The sequence below is a fragment of the Pecten maximus genome, chromosome 5 (genome assembly GCF_902652985.1).
Source record: "Pecten maximus chromosome 5, xPecMax1.1, whole genome shotgun sequence".
Classification (NCBI taxonomy): Eukaryota; Metazoa; Mollusca; class Bivalvia; order Pectinida; family Pectinidae; genus Pecten; species Pecten maximus.
This window is the reverse complement of record NC_047019.1, coordinates 1,733,397-1,750,627: the sequence shown is the minus strand read 5'-3', so window position 1 is coordinate 1,750,627 and position 17,231 is coordinate 1,733,397. Positions and strand designations below refer to the sequence as shown.

General features: G+C 39.4%; 1 protein-coding gene across 2 annotated transcripts in view; it reads right to left on the bottom strand.

Annotated features, from left to right (window-relative positions):
* LOC117326814 (globin C, coelomic-like) overlaps positions 1 to 17,231 on the bottom strand; it is a 68,878-nt gene that overhangs the window by 23,144 nt on the left and 28,503 nt on the right. Inside the window, exon 1 of one of the 2 annotated variants that reach the window (XM_033883550.1) lies at positions 482 to 614. The exons of the other annotated variant lie outside the window; for it this stretch is intronic. The gene's annotated coding sequence lies outside the window, so the exon portion shown is untranslated. Of the gene's footprint in view, positions 1 to 481; positions 615 to 17,231 lie in introns of those variants that run through there. 2 annotated transcript variants of the gene reach the window in all.

Genomic DNA, 17,231 nt, shown 5'->3' with positions numbered 1-17,231 from the left:
CAATAAAACGGGAACTAGGGTGAAGACAACAGAACCACTAGGTATATCACCAATAAAACGAGAACTAGGGTGAAGACAACAGAACCACTAGGTATATCACCAATAAAACGGGAACTAGGGTGAAGCATGGAACACGTCCGACTTCATATCACGATATCGACTACATTAAAATCCTCATGTTATTCATCAACCTGCATGTTCCCAAACCTTGTGCTGTTAGGTTGTTTTCTCGTCAGTAGTCTGTCACAGAAACAGTGTAGACCCAGAAACAGTTACATACTGCAGTGTAGACTACCAGATTGCAATATTAACTATCTGCAGAACATCGATATAAGATGAGATCAAATGGAGACGAATGCAGAAAAAATTACTCGTAGCACAAATATCCAAGGTAAGATAGGAGTTAATCAAGAATAAACGGAAATTCGTGAAAGTCCAGGTGATTTGTACATAGTAGGACACTCCTAAGTACATAACCTACCTTCAGAGGTCGACTCAGTCCAGGTCCATTGAATTCCTGGCAATAACGTCTGTAGCGCCCAAAATAGCAGCTAACTTATTTTTGCCTCATGTTTCAAAAGAGAAAATACAACATATGACAGCCCTCTCATTACCAAAGACAGTTTGGATTATGAACCACCTTACTGTATATCGACCGATACTTTAATTCATGTTCGATGTCACTTAATAATCAATCGAGTCCCTGGCTACATACTGTGTCACCTCAATGGGCATTATAAGTGACTGGTAATCGACCTCGACTGAACACGCTCTTCAATCTAACACCGATAGAAAACAAACTAATATTAGAGACATGCATCACATGTAAAGGTTTAACGTGGAACTAATCGTATTGATACGGAACTCCATTGCAGCATAGCACGCTCACTCGCTCTCAATCAATTTAGTAGGTTCACGCACAAATAATTGTGTTCGATTATATATGTCAGATATTGCAGCTATCAAACTGATAAAGTCTGCAGCCAGACGAAATAACGTTTTTTACGGAATGAGGACCACTTGTCGCGGTCTCTAAAGTATACCACCAGTAGACAATCACAAAGGCTGTAAGGGACTTACAGAGGGTTGTTTACTTTGTAATTATAATGGTATTTAGGTGTGACAGCCATTACGGTCATCAGTGTCTAAAGAAGGAATTCCGCCAATGTCTATGTATAATATATATCAAATATAAAATATACAGCACATTCCAGAATGAGGCATCAATCTTGTAACGGCTGTCCACTCACGTCAACACCCAGACAGAAGTGAATACGAATGGCGGACACATGGTATTGGTCCTTCAGTTCTCAAGTATCATAAATATAAAAAGAAACTGTTAAATTCCACCTATCGACATTTTGGTCCCACCTCGTCTTTTGATTTCTGTATCGTCACTGGATCTGTAGTACAGACGTAAGTTGTTTGTATTTATTGTATTAAGAATCTATTTTTAATTTATACCCGTAAAACAAACACCAAAGGGAATAGATAGATTAACACTGGTTATAGGCCATTGGCCGTCATGTATATTACGGTATTCATTTGGCGGAGGCAGAAATTGGTGCTGATTATTTTTGTATATTTGGTACTGTTAGATGGCTATAAAGATAGATCTGTCAAAATGTTTCATAAGACATATAGTTTCTCAATAATTTGCTGTACATTCTGAAATTTCCTTCTGTTAGAGTTGTTTTGTGGTAAGATGCATCGGTAAACAATTATAAGTCACACAACTAATAATACCTGAACAATAACTATGACGTCATGCTAACAAGCAAAACCACACAATAGGTTTTGACTTTATATATGTATAAACACTTATTTTGTTTTGACCTTAAGAATAATAATACACAGCTATTACATAAAGGGAGGTATTTTAATAATAAACATGCTACTATTTCATACTCTTAAGATACTTGAGATTATAGTTAGAAGGTAGTTTTCAAGACGAATAGTTTTACTTGGAGTATGGGGCCTTTTTTTATTTTACTATGTCTTTGTCACGAGAAGAAGATTTTTGAATTTGAGCAAATGTGCCATTGAATTACAATGAACTAAATTGTCTTTAATTAACGAACTTCTAGATTTTACGGATTCGTAAATTGAAATATGCATGGGATACAAGAGAATGCCAGTTTTCTTAATTAGGGATAAAAATTGTTCCTCCGTAGCTAAGTGGTTAGAGTTTAGGATTGTATTTGTGAGAGTTCGATCTCAGATCTCTACATTTCATTTCATTTGGTTTTTACTTTAAACAACCTAAATACCTAAGGACATCATCTCCCTTATCTCAGTTCGATCTCGCCTAAATCAAGGCGTCTCTGAAACCCGAATCATGATCAAACTCCGCCATTATTCCTCAGTTTTATTTTCTGCGTCAAGCAGTTCGGACGTATTTTGTAGCTAAGTATTTGTTGGTTTGATTATAGGCAATAATTTGTGGGGCTGAGAATGTCAGCTTGTACTTCTATATCACGGGGGAATACTGTTACAGAGGCTACACAAGGTAGGTCTCAAAAGAAGGGGGGGGGGGGGGGGGGATCCTCGACTCGAAAAAAAAAGGATGCTGAGGAATTTGGAGAGTCGCAGGAATGTTTGGCTCGATTCTCAGGCGGAAACATTTTTCGGCACTGGACGAAATGTTAGCGAGATTGGTAGAAATAACGGAGCTGATTCAAGACACACGTGTACCGGGGCGGAAGTCTCGTAGACAACGAGAACTAGAAAACAACGTGGTCTCGGACAGCGAACCCCATAAGACTTCCACTGTTGGTAAATCCTCTCACTCGGGCAAACCAAAAGGACAGGTATCCAAAGGGTTTTCAATCTGACAGCTTCTCGGCCTGTCTTTCAGGAATAAGGGTTTTTCAAAACACACTGGAACCTTGCTAGTCTAGGAGACTTTGTAGATGGCATGATAAACGGGAAAAAAATATCCATATGCAGCATATTTAGTTGATTGTGCAAATATCTATTTTCCCTTCATGTAGAGGGTTTGAAATATAGAACTTTTGGTGGTTACAGGTCGATGCTTTCATCAATTTTGCCACCAGTTGATATAAGTCCCGATTGGACAACATCCATCCATTATAGACTACTCAGTGTGGTGTTTAATCCTCGACCTCCTGTTAACAACCTGGTGCCAGACTGATACTTACCCAAAGTGTTGGACATGCTAGAAAAGTCTCTGAACCTATGATAAATGCCGGTTTGTAATACATAACTTTCAAAACTGTGTTCACGACGTTCAGGCGATGGTCGGACTTATCATCACTGAGACTAGGAGAAGGCTGGGTGAGAGTTACTGAGACTAGAGAAGGCTGGGTGAGAGATACTGAGACACGGAGAAGGCTGGGTGAGAGTTACTGAGACTAGGAGAGGGCTGGGTGAGAGTTACTGAGACTAGGAGAAGGCTGGGTGAGAGTTACTGAGACTAGGAGAGGGCTGGGTGAGAGTTACTGAGACTAGGAGAGGGCTGGGTGAGAGTTACTGAGACTAGGAGAGGGCTGGGTGAGAGATACTGAGACTAGGAGAAGGCTGGGTGAGAGATACTGAGACTAGGAGAAGGCTGGGTGAGAGATACTGAGGAAGGCATTACTTCCATCAGACAGGATAGGTCAGGTCATTCTGGTACTGAGAGTTTTTCTTCTTTTTAAGGTAAAGGAGCCAGATTACAGGTTGTTTTAGAAGCAGAAGACTGGAGATTCTAAAGAATGTGAATATAAATTTTTTAAAAAAATCATAGAATTGTAACTTGATAATCAAATTTTCTAATTTTCTTAAACTGTTAAATATATTTTTTTAAATATTATTAAATCCTAAATAAGTTTTTTCTGTGTTTGTTCCTGTTTTGTCTATATATGTTTTGTTTGGCTGTTGTTAACATTTGTTATCCAGGTATTGATTTGATTGGTATAAGATATAGTATGATAATGGATGAACGTGTTGAATGGGTGTCTAAACTGTCTTGTGTCATGTTGAATGGGTGTCTAAACTGTCTTGTGTCATGTTTAATGGGTGTCTAAACTGTCTTGTGTCATGTTTAATGGGTGTCTAAACTGTCTTGTGTCATGTTTAATGGGTGTCTAAACTGTCTTGAATCATATTTAATGGGTGTCTAAACTGTCTTGTGTCATATTTAATGTATAAATATGCTGGACATTGCTTTCAAGTTACATGTTGATACAAAGGGGCATTTCAATGCTTTATATTTAGGTTTTGTTGAAAAAATAAACAAAGCTATATTATGCTGATTTCCATTTAAATGTCCCTATATTGTTCCTTTCATATTGGTTTCTTTTTTTCATTTTTCAGTAGAAACTTTTTTTCCCAAGTAAACGTAAACATTGCAAAAAAATACTTTTTAAACACTGTTATCCATATATAATGTACTTTTAATAGCTCCTAAAATTAAAATTCACTGTTAACGGGAATGAATGCTTGAGCGAACCAAGGCTATCCTACACTATTTACATGTATATGGGTCGGACGAATGGTTATAGTGTTGAACGCAATATAATCGTCAATAAGAAGAATATTATTTTGAGATATCTTAATGTTAATCGATGTATTTCAAGTAGAGTGATTATTTACAGGCATAAATGTTGTTGATTTATTAGTATATAGTATGTAGTAACCCCAAATCTGTACAGTGTTAGCATTACGTGCTGTTTGTTACAATAGAAAAATAAGAATCCAACTACACAATTATCTAACAAAGGTATATTTTCTTAGTTTCATTTGGCAGTTTAGAAACAGTAATATACAGATGTATAAATATTTATCCTGATTAACTTGTGATAATGATAATAATTTGGAGTTTTATAAACCGCCATATTACAGCAACATAACAGTCACAAATTAAAGCGGTTCACAAATTGTTATCCCTAGTAATTGAGCCTTTAACAACCAACAAATGTCTTAACTCCCTGAGGAGCACACAGCCGGTGCTTTCATTCCGGCGCTAAGAGCTAACACACATTTCCTACACGGCCCTACTACGTACTCGTTTACAGCTGAGTCGACTGGAACACAATGGACTAAGGTAGCTTGTTAAAGGATACAACACAGCGCCCCCGCCCAGACTCGAACTAGTGACCCTTAGGTGACGTAGACCAGTATCCTACCACTAGACCGTAATGCCACCAATAACATCCATTTCTGAATTTTTTTTTATCGAAAGCAAAATTAATTCTTTTATCATATTATTCCGGAACTCTGTAATAGTTGCCATTGATAAGCTGATGATTCATAAAAGAAAGAAAAATCTCTAAAAAAACAAACGAACGAACGAAGGAACATAACCTACAAGGAAAATGTGAAATGAATATGTATGGAAATGAGGTTAGAATCCGTCCCTGAGTATTAAAACACAAAACTGAAAGTTAAGACATTATTGAAAACAACAAAAGAATCATGAGCAAAGTCGATGTTAATCTATGTTACTAACGTGTGTGACTGGACCTTCGTAACCACTTACTAGTAGCCAAATAGAATCAAACTCAATCTTCGCCATTATTGAAAACCGTAATACGACCAGTGGCCTATACACCGTGAATCACAGCGTTTATTTTGTTTAAACGTCCCTTGATATTTACATAAATGCTGTTATTACGTCATCATTGAGAAACTTGATTATCAATGTAAAAATGTTATAACGCCATGGAACATGATACTTACGTCCTTTATAATGTCGGTTGTGTCTGCTGTACAATAATTTGATAATAATTTGAGAATGTAGATCGTATAACTGCTGGTGGATGTTTGTATAATAATCTACGATCGCAGACTATAAACATTACTGTTGGACTCCTGTAAACATCACTGTTGGACTCCTGTAAACATTACTGTTGGACTTCTGTAAACATTACTGTTGCACTTCTGTAAATATTACTGTTGGACTTGTGTAAACATTACTGTTGGACTTGTGTAAACATTACTGTTGGACTTCTGTAAACATTACTGTTGCACTTCTGTAAACATTTCTGTTGCACTTCTGTAAACATTACTGTTGGACTCCTGTAAACATTACTGTTGGACTTCTGTAAACATTACTGTTGGACTTCTGTAAACATTACTGTTGGACTTCTGTAAACATTACTGTTGGACTTCTGTAAACATTTCTGTTGTTTTCTATAACTAACCGTTAATTAGGTTTACAATATCTGGTATTGTTTTCTATAACTAACCGTTAATTAGGTTTACAATATCTAGTATTGTTTTCCATAACTAACCGTTAATTAGGTTTACAATATCTAGTATTGTTTTCCATAACTAGCCGTTAATTAGGTTTACAATATCTGGTATTGTTTTCCATAACTATCCGTTAATTAGGTTAACAATATCTGGTATTGTTTTCCATAACTAACCGTTAACTAGGTTTACAATATCTGATATTGTTTTCTATAACTAACCGTTAATTAGGTTTACAATATCAGGTATTGTTTGTCTATAACTAACGTTAATTAGGTTTACAATATCAGGTATTGTTTGTCTATAACTAACCGTTGATTAGGTTTACAATATCATGTATTGTTTTCTATAACTAACCGTTAATTAGGTTTACAATATCTGGTATTGTTTTCTATAACTAACCGTTAATTAGGTTTACAATATCTGGTATTGTTTTCTATAACTAACCGTTAATTAGGTTTACAATATCTGGTATTGTTTTCTATAACTAACCGTTAATTAGGTTTACAATATCTGGTATTGTTTTCTATAACTAACCGTTAATTAGGTTTACAATATCTGGTATTGTTTTCTATAACTAACCGTTAATTAGGTTTACAATATCTGGTATTGTTTTCTATAACTAACCGTTAATTAGGTTTACAATATCTGGTATTGTTTTCTATAACTAACCGTTAATTAGGTTTACAATATCTGGTATTGTTTTCTATAACTAACCGTTAATTAGGTTTACAATATCAGGTATTGTTTTCTATAACTAACCGTTAATTAGGTTTACAATCTTGAGTTGCAGGCAAATCTATACATGTATCTTATCTATAAATAGCCTTGCTTATTGTGTCACAGAGTAAGGAGAAGACGCTCACATGTAATAGCAGCATGTGACATTGAATGAGCCGAGGACATCAATATCAGATCTTAATCCAGATAGCAAACAGTTTCAATACCGAGTATATAACGACAAGCCATGACACACAAGCTGTACAACACGACACACCGATAAAATATCAACGTGCCAAGGTCACCCATAGAGGCTGTGTTAAGATGAAAGGGGAAAAGCAAGTGGTATATAGATACAAAATGGCAGGACATAAGAAGACAGTTTTGTTCTCGTCGGGATATGAAAAAAAAAATCAACAAACTGGCCACGTAAATGGTGAAATGATGAATACCTAAAGGCTCTTTGATTGCTGCTTGGTGACATGCTATTAGCTTCTGTGAGAGAATTCACGGACCAATGTACACTAATTAACCGAAGACAATGCCGCTGTATGACCTTTAGTATTTATCCTGGAGAAGTCAAGGTCAGGGTTTATACACTACGCAGCCAGCGATAAATCTATTTCAAATTCTCCGACCTGTTCCATTAGTGCCATGAATATTTTATTGCAGCAAAAACGTTGGAATCAGCGGCCTGTTAAATATCCTGTTTCAGTGGAGTCGTGTCCGTAGATCATCCACGACAGTTGTAGTGATAAATACTGATAATGTGGCAAAAGTGCTTCAGCCAAGTAACAAGTTGTTATTGATTTTTAGTGACACTAACTATTAAACAAAATGTGTATGTCCAGTTGACGTCATGATCATCAGTCGAGTCAGTCCCCTACGACAAATATGGATCTTGGAAGACTCCTCCGTCAAATGTAACAATCAAAAAGAGCGCATTACTGGCGATAAGTTATAATATCAGAAAAAATTCATTCACTGCAGAATATCCCAAGAAAATCGAAATGTAACTATTTCACTACAATTCAAGGATTTTGTCAAACTGGCACCTTGTCTTTAGTATATAAATGGGTTACCATGGTATTTGTAACTAAGGGAATTCGTTTACAATCAGCTGTCTTCCGACATTACGATCTATTCACCTGATGGATAATGATATCAAATTATAATTTAATACCCCAATCACTTCCCACCTGGGAAAAACGATTTAATTGATCAATACAAGGGTGTCACTCGGTCGTTATAACCTTCAGTAATTGTTGTACATACACAAATGGTGTTACAAGCCGTTCTAGTCGTGTATAGGGGTTAACCCTCCTTTTGTTGTCGGAACTCAATGGTTCCTAAAATTAAGGGGTTCATACATCTTTTGATAATGAAACTCAATGGTTCCTCAAAATAAAAGGGCCCCTGACATTTTTGACAAAGCAAATAGTCTGAACGTTCTGATAAAGAACCACATGAGATTTCAAGACGTTTTGAGAAAATGCATGATTTATAAGACACCATGAAGTAAAAATAAATCGAACTTATTTTGATAAAGTAGGGATAATTACGAATGACAACTGTAATAAGGACAAAATGTCTGACTAGTTCAATAACAGTGTGAAAAGGTGTTTGAGTTAAGGTAAAGCTAACGTAATTTTTCGTAAAACGTAAAAGCCTCTTTATATTAATGTAAATGTAATATAGTGGATCCAAGCCTACTTTTATTTAAAGTAAAGGCAGCCTGTTTCAAATTTTGTTTTTTATAGAGTAAAAGGTTTTCAGAGCTCTGTTTTTCGAAACAAACTTTATTGAAATAAAGGCAATTCCAACGCATAATGATTAAGTAGGTAATGAAATGCTTTCTTTAAGTACGCCATCAAATTAATTAGATGATAATTGAATGATTGAAATAGACTTTCTATTTCAGATATCAGCATTAGGAATGGATTGAGATCTTTGTGATCTGGAATGTTCTTTGATGTCTCCCACACCAGTTGCCCATGGCTACCTCCACATACCAATACAACCTCACGTCAATAAGACTCAGTTTAATTAATTTTCCGAGTCGCGCTGACTACTCCACTGTAATACCTCCTGGTTACATTAAGTTGTGTCCACAGTAAGTTATGTCCACAGTAAGTTGTGTAAGTTGTGTCCACAGTAAGTTGTGTCCACAGTAAGTTGTGTCTACAGTAAGTTGTGTCTACAGTAAGTTGTGTCCACAGTAAGTTGTGTCAACAGTAAGTTGTGTCCACAGTAAGTTGTGTCCACAGTAAGTTATGTCCACAGTAAGTTGTGTCCACAGTAAGTTGTGTCTACAGTAAGCTGTGTCCACAGTAAGCTGTGTAAGTTGTGTCCACAGTAAGTTGTATCCACAGTAAGTTGTGTCCACAGTTAGTTATGTCCACAGTAAGTTATGTCCATAGTAAGTTGTGTCCACAGTAAGTTGTGTCCACAGTAAGTTGTGTAAGTTGTGTCCACAGTAAGTTGTGTCCACAGTAAGTTGTGTCTACAGTAAGTTGTGTCTACAGTAAGTTGTGTCCACAGTAAGTTGTGTCCACAGTAAGTTGTGTCCACAGTTAGTTATGTCCACAGTAAGTTGTGTCCATAGTAAGTTGTGTCCACAGTAAGTTGTGTCCACAGTAAGTTGTGTCCATAGTAAGTTGTGTCCACAGTTAGTTATGTCCACAGTAAGTTGTGTCCATAGTAAGTTATGTCCACAGTAAGTTGTGTCCACAGTAAGTTGTGTCCACAGTAAGCTGTGTAAGTTGTGTCCACAGTAAGTTATGTCCACAGTAAGTTGTGTCCATAGTAAGTTATGTCCACAGTAAGTTGTGTCCACAGTAAGTTGTGTCCACAGTAAGTTATGTCCACAGTAAGTTGTGTCCACAGTAAGTTGTGTCCACAGTAAGTTGTGTCCACAGTAAGTTATGTCCACAGTAAGTTGTGTCCACAGTAAGTTGTGTCCACAGTAAGCTGTGTAAGTTGTGTCCACAGTAAGTTATGACCACAGTAAGTTGTGTCCACAGTAAGTTGTGTCCACAGTTAGTTATGTCCACAGTAAGTTGTGTCCATAGTAAGTTGTGTCTACAGTAAGTTGTGTCCACAGTAAGTTGTGTCCACAGTAAGCTGTGTAAGTTGTGTCCACAGTAAGTTGTGTCCACAGTAAGTTGTGTCCACAGTAAGTTATGTCCACAGTAAGTTGTGTCCACAGTAAGCTGTGTAAGTTGTGTCCACAGTAAGTTATGTCCACAGTAAGTTGTGTCCACAGTAATTTGTGTCCACAGTAAGTTGTGTCCACAGTAAGTTATGTCCACAGTAAGTTGTGTCTACAGTAAGTTGTGTCCACAGTAAGCTGTGTAAGTTGTGTCCACAGTAAGTTGTGTCCACAGTAAGTTATGTCCACAGTAAGTTATGTCCACAGTAAGTTGTGTCCACAGTAAGTTATGTCCACAGTAAGCTGTGTAAGTTGTGTCCACAGTAAGTTATGTCCACAGTAAGTTGTGTCCACAGTAAGCTGTGAAAGTTGTGTCCACAGTAAGTTGTGTCCACAGTAAGTTATGTCCACAGTAAGTTGTGTCCACAGTAAGTTGTGTCCACAGTAAGCTGTGTAAGTTGTGTCCACAGTAAGTTGTGTCAACAGTAAGTTGTGTCCACAGTAAGTTATGTCCACAGTAAGTTATGTCCACATTAAGTTGTGTCCACAGTAAGTTGTGTCCACAGTAAGTTATGTCCACAGTAAGTTATGTCCACATTAAGTTATGTCCACAGTAAGTTATGTCCACAGAAAGTTGTGTCCACAGTAAGTAGTGTCCACAGTAAGTTGTGTCCACAGTAAGTTGTGTCCACAGTAAGTTGTGTCCACAGTAAGTTGTGTCTACAGTAAGTTGTGTCCACAGTAAGTTGTGTCTACAGTAAGTTGTGTCCACAGTAAGTTGTGCCCACAGTAAGTTGTGTCTACAGTAAGTTGTGTCCACAGTAAGTTGTGTCCACAATAAGTTGTGTCCACAGTAAGTTGTGTCCACAGTAAGTTGTGTCTACAGTAAGTTGTGTCCACAGTAAGTTGTGTCCACAGTAAGTTGTGTCCACAGTAAGTTGTGTCCACAGTAAGTTGTGTCCACAGAAAGTTGTGTCCACAGTAAGTTGTGTCCACAGAAAGTTGTGTCCACAGTAAGTTGTGTCCACAGAAAGTTGTGTCCACAGTAAGTTGTGTCCACAGAAAGTTGTGTCCACAGTAAGTTGTGTCCACAGTAAGTGTGTCCACAGTAAGTTATGTCCACAGTAAGTTATGTCCACAGTAAGTTGTGTCCACAGTAAGCTGTGTAAGTTGTGTCCACAGTAAGTTATGTCCACAGTAAGTTATGTCCACATTAAGTTATGTCCACAGTAAGTTATGTCCACAGTAAGTTGTGTCCACAGTAAGTTGTGTCCACAGTAAGTTGTGTCTACAGTAAGTTGTGTCCACAGTAAGCTGTGTAAGTTGTGTCCACAGTAAGTTGTGTCCATAGTAAGTTATGTCCACAGTAAGTTGTGTCTACAGTAAGTTGTATCCACAGTAAGTTATGTCCACAGTAAGTTATGTCCACAGTAAGTTGTGTCCACAGTAAGTTGTGTCCACAGTAAGCTGTGTAAGTTGTGTCCACAGTAAGCTGTGTAAGTTGTGTCCACAGTAAGTTGTGTCCACAGTAAGCTGTGAAAGTTGTGTCCACAGTAAGTAGTGTCCACAGTAAGTTGTGTCCACAGTAAGCTGTGTAAGTTGTGTCCACAGTAAGTTGTGTCCACAGTAAGTTATGTCCACAGTAAGTTGTGTCCACAGTAAGTTATGTCCACAGTAACTTGTGTCCACAGTAAGTTGTGTCCACAGTAAGTTATGTCCACAGTAAGTTATGTCCACAATAAGTTATGTCCACAGTAAGTTATGTCCACAGTAAGTTGTGTCCACAGTAAGTTGTGTCCACAGTAAGTTGTGTCCACAGTAAGTTATGTCCACAGTAAGTTGTGTCCACAGTAAGCTGTGTAAGTTGTGTCCACAGTAAGTTGTGTAAGTTGTGTCCACAGTAAGCTGTGTCCACAGTAAGTGTGTCCACAGTAAGCTGTGTAAGTTGTGTCCATAGTAAGTTATGTCCACAGTAAGTTGTGTCCACAGTAAGTTGTATCCACAGTAAGTTATGTCCACAGTAAGTTATGTCCACAGTAAGTTGTGTCCACAGTAAGTTGTGTCCACAGTAAGCTGTGTAAGTTGTGTCCACAGTAAGCTGTGTAAGTTGTGTCCACAGTAAGTTGTGTCCACAGTAAGTGTGTCCACAGTAAGTTGTGTCCACAGTAAGTGTGTCCACAGTAAGTTGTGTCCATAGTAAGTGGTGTCTGGTGACCTGGTAGGGAGCAATCATTATCCGATATCACACGCTAAAATCAGTATGGAAAACAATTAGAAAAATAAAAACTTTTCTTTAGTTTATATTTTTATCGACAGAGCGTAATAAAATAATGCAGTGTTGAAAAGAAATAATCATTTAAGGTGAAGTGGACGTTATCTATCAGTGGGGTCGAATATCAACTTAACGTACAGTTAAAGTGGACGTTATATATCAGTGAGGTCGAATATCAACTTAACGTACAGTTAAAGTGGACGTTATCTATCAGTGGGGTCGAATATCAACTTAACGTACAGTTAAAGTGGACGTTATCTATCAGTGGGGTCGAATATCAACTTAACGTACAGTTAAAGTGGACGTTATCTATCAGCGGGGTCGAATATCAACTTAACGTACAGTAAAAGTGGACGTTATCTATCAGTGGGGTGGAATATCAACTTAACGTACAGTTAAAGTGGACGTTATCTATCAGCGGGGTCGAATATCAACTTAACGTACAGTTAAAGTGGACGTTATATATCAGTGAGGTCGAATATCAACTTAACGTACAGTTAAAGTGGACGTTATATATCAGCGGGGTCGAATATCAACTTAACGTACAGTTAAAGTGGACGTTATATATCAGTGAGGTCGAATATCAACTTAACGTACAGTTAAAGTGGACGTTATCTATCAGTGGGGTCGAATATCAACTTAACGTACAGTTAAAGTGGACGTTATATATCAGTGGGGTCGAATATCAACTTAACGTACAGTTAAAGTGGACGTTATCTATCAGTGGGGTCGAATATCAACTTAACGTACAGTTAAAGTGGACGTTATCTATCAGTGGGGTCGAATATCAACTTAACGTACAGTTAAAGTGGACGTTATCTATCAGTGGGCGAAAGTGGACGTATATCAGTAGGGTCGAATATCGCTTAACGTACAGTTAAAGTGGACGTTATCTATCAGTGGGGTCGAATATCAACTTAACGTACAGTTAAAGTGGACGTTATCTATCAGTGGGGTCGAATATCAACTTAACGTACAGTTAAAGTGGACGTTATCTATCAGCGGGGTCGAATATCAACTTAACGTACAGTTAAAGTGGATGTTACATGTACCTAACAGTGAGGTCGAATATAAAGTTGAACCCACAAAACCTTATTCATACGATGGCGCAATGCTGAATAAGGTTTCTGTCGTTGGCGTTATGAAGGTAATTTGTTGCATGGAGAATATTAACTTAAAGTACAACAAGAACATCCCAAAGTGCAATGAACTTTGAACTAGTAATTGGAAATCCAAGGGAGTGTGATGTGGGTTACAACATACTCAGAATCAATAAATACGAGCTCTATAGCTGTCCCGTCAGTTACAGGACTCCTCAGTGATGTTATACGGGCCAGAATCTCGGAAATATAGAGAAGATGGAAAATAAAAAAAAATGGATTTGGTCAGTCTAACACTTTATAAATCATCATAGCAACTCCACGGAATACTGAAACAAATACAGACTTTTTATCAATGGACATTTACTTTGCTCTCTATTAGCTTTTCTTTACATGTCAACATCAGTAATCAGTCCGGGTTCTCATTAGTTTCTGTATATTATCTAAGTACGCCGTCCGGGTTCTCACTAGTTTATCAATTTAAAATTATTCAATAGCCTACCTTTTATATATTGCGGGGATGTCAGGAAGTTACGAAGTTTTGATTCATCATAATTGATTGGGAAGATAGTTAAACACACAATAGGCTTAATATAATACGTCATCGACTACTGGTAAAACACACCGGGACGACCAAATATATAGTTTGTTTGTTGTCAAGGAAACGTTATTGATTAATGATTGCAGTTATTGAGATGTCAACCCCGAAACTGAATGAAGCACTTTATGAAAAGGAATTTATATTTACATAAAGACAGGTCAATATGTGTTTAAACTTAATCCCTACATCGAATTATATAAATGTTAATTTACTTTGTTTGTCCTATAGATGATATCGTGTGCTACAAGACAGATATAGCAGATCAAATGACTCAATAAACCTATACAAACCCTCCCTGTGTACACATCATCATCATCAGTAAATTACCAGTAAAATCCTGATGGCAGAGATGGATATTCATACACAAGGGATACACTTTTGAGCATATCCGAGACTTTCCGTAATAAGTTATGGACAATGAAGTCATCCGGTGGTCCACCCTCGGCAACTATTGTTTTAAAATGTTTGTTGAAATTGCAGGGTATTTGTAAGAGCAGTCGAGATCAGTCACTCGCCTGGAAGACTACACGCCATTCGACGCTGACCCGGTACAAGAAATATTGGCCTTATTTCTGCAGAAGTATAGTTCATAGATACCAACGAAAAGGGAAAACACACACCACAGCGCCATATAACATGAGGACATACTAAAAGGTGGACAGACAATTGTTGATAGCAAAGTAAAACATCACCAAATACAGTAATACCCGATCGGTGTTATATGTTAATTCCGTTAGTAAGATAGTAAGGTTTTTCTCAACCCTTGTCAAATCCAGTACACACACAACTGATGCCTGGTTGTGTTAAACTGTAAACCGGTGTCGATATCATAGACCAGAAGAGGTGTAATGTCAATATTCCTGGACATGACAGAACAATAACACTTATAGCAATTGGTGCTTCACTATCAGTCGTTAACAGTATGTTACTGTGATGACATAGAGGTCGTTTATACTGGCCCTCAGCGGCACGCCTGGCAGATAGCAATGGCAGAGATGCCAAAACAGATATACACGGACAGTGTACATGGTATCTGATGTTTCAAGTGAGGACAATCGTTATGAATTATTCCGTACATTAACAAATTAACAATCAGTGTGATACATGGTCAACACGATGATGACGCGATAGACATCAATGGAGAGATCAGTAACACCAACCAAGACTTCCACTCCGTTTGTGGGACTTCATAATAAATAACCTTAATATAGGTTAATACAAGGATGTGTTAACCTTCGGAAGTTGTTATACCCTCGACCCTCGGGTATGTTATTCCCTCGACCCTCGGGTATGTTATTCCCTCGACCCTCGGGTATGTACTCGACCCTCGGGTATGTTGTTCCCTCGACCCTCGGGTATGTACTCGACCCTCGGGTATGTTGTCCCCGTCGACCCTCGGGTATGTTGTTCCCTCGACCCTCGGGTATGTTATTCCCTCGACCCTCGGGTATGTTATTCCCTCGACCCTCGGGTATGTTGTCCCCGTCGACCCTCGGGTATGTTGTCCCCTCGACCCTCGGGTATGTTATACCCTCGACCCTCGGGTATGTTATTCCCTCGACCCTCGGGTATGTTGTCCCCGTCGACCCTCGGGTATGTTGTCCCCTCGACCCTCGGGTATGTTGTCCCCTCGACCCTCGGGTATGTTATTCCCTCGACCCTCGGGTATGTTATACCCTCGACCCTCGGGTATGTTGTCCCCTCGACCCTCGGGTATGTACTCGACCCGCGGGTATGTTATACCCTCGACCCTCGGGTATGTTATACCCTCGACCTTTGGGTATGTACTCGACCCTCGGGTATGTTATTCCCTCGACCCTCGGGTATGTTGTTCCCTCGACCCTCGGGTATGTTATTCCCTCGACCCTCGGGTATGTTATACCCTCGACCCTCGGGTATGTTATTCCCTCGACCCTCGGGTATGTTATACCCTCGACCCTCGGGTATGTTATTCCCTCGACCCTCGGGTATGTTATTCCCTCGACCCTCGGGTATGTACTCGACCCTCGGGTATGTTGTTCCCTCGACCCTCGGGTATGTACTCGACCCTCGGGTATGTTGTCCCCTCGACCCTCGGTTATGTTGTTCCCTCGACCCTCGGGTATGTTGTCCCCTCGACCCTCGGGTATGTTGTTCCCTCGACCCTCGGGTATGTTATTCCCTCGACCCTCGGGTATGTACTCGACCCTCGGGTATGTTATACCCTCGACCCTCGGGTATGTTATTCCCTCGACCTTCGGGTATGTTGTTCCCTCGACCCTCGGAGGTGTTACTCGACCCTCGGGTATGTTATACCCTCGACCCTCGGGTATGTTATTCCCTCGACCCTCGGGTATGTTGTTCCCTCGACCCTCGGGTATGTTATTCCCTCGACCCTCGGGTATGTACTCGACCCTCGGGTATGTTATACCCTCGACCCTCGGGTATGTTATTCCCTCGACCCGCGGGTATGTTATACCCTCGACCCTCGGGTATGTTGTCCCCTCGACCCTCGGGTATGTTGTCCCCTCGACCCTCGGGTATGTTATTCCCTCGACCCTCGGAGGTGTCATTTCCTTGACACTCGGGTATGTTATACCCTCGACCCTCGGGTATGTTGTTCCCTCGACCCTCGGGTATGTTATTCCCTCGACCCTCGGGTATTTTATACCCTCGACCCTCGGAGGTGTCATTTCCTTGACCCTCGGGTATGTTATTCCCTCGACCCTCGGGTATGTTATACCCTCGACCCTCGGGTATGTTATTCCCTCGACCCTCGGGTATGTTATTCCCTCGACCCTCGGAGGTGTTACTCGACCCTCGGGTATGTTATTCCCTCGACCCTCGGGTATGTTATTCCCTCGACCCTCGGGTATGTTATTCCCTCGACCCTCGGAGGTGTTACTCGACCCTCGGGTATGTTATTCCCTCGACCCTCGGGTATGTTATTCCCTCGACCCTCGGGCATGTTGTTCCCTCGACCCTCGGAGGTGTCATTCCCTCGACCCTCGGAGGTGTCATTCCCTCGACCCTCGGGAAATATTGCCTTTCTTTCGAAGGTTAACAATTCCTTGTATTATTTAACCTTAACTAAGTTGTATAATAATATAAGACTCTATCATATGTGGTCATGTAGGATAGGGATATTCCACCACATTTTGTGACCCAGAGGGTGGAATATCCCTATCCTACATGAACCACATATGATTGAGT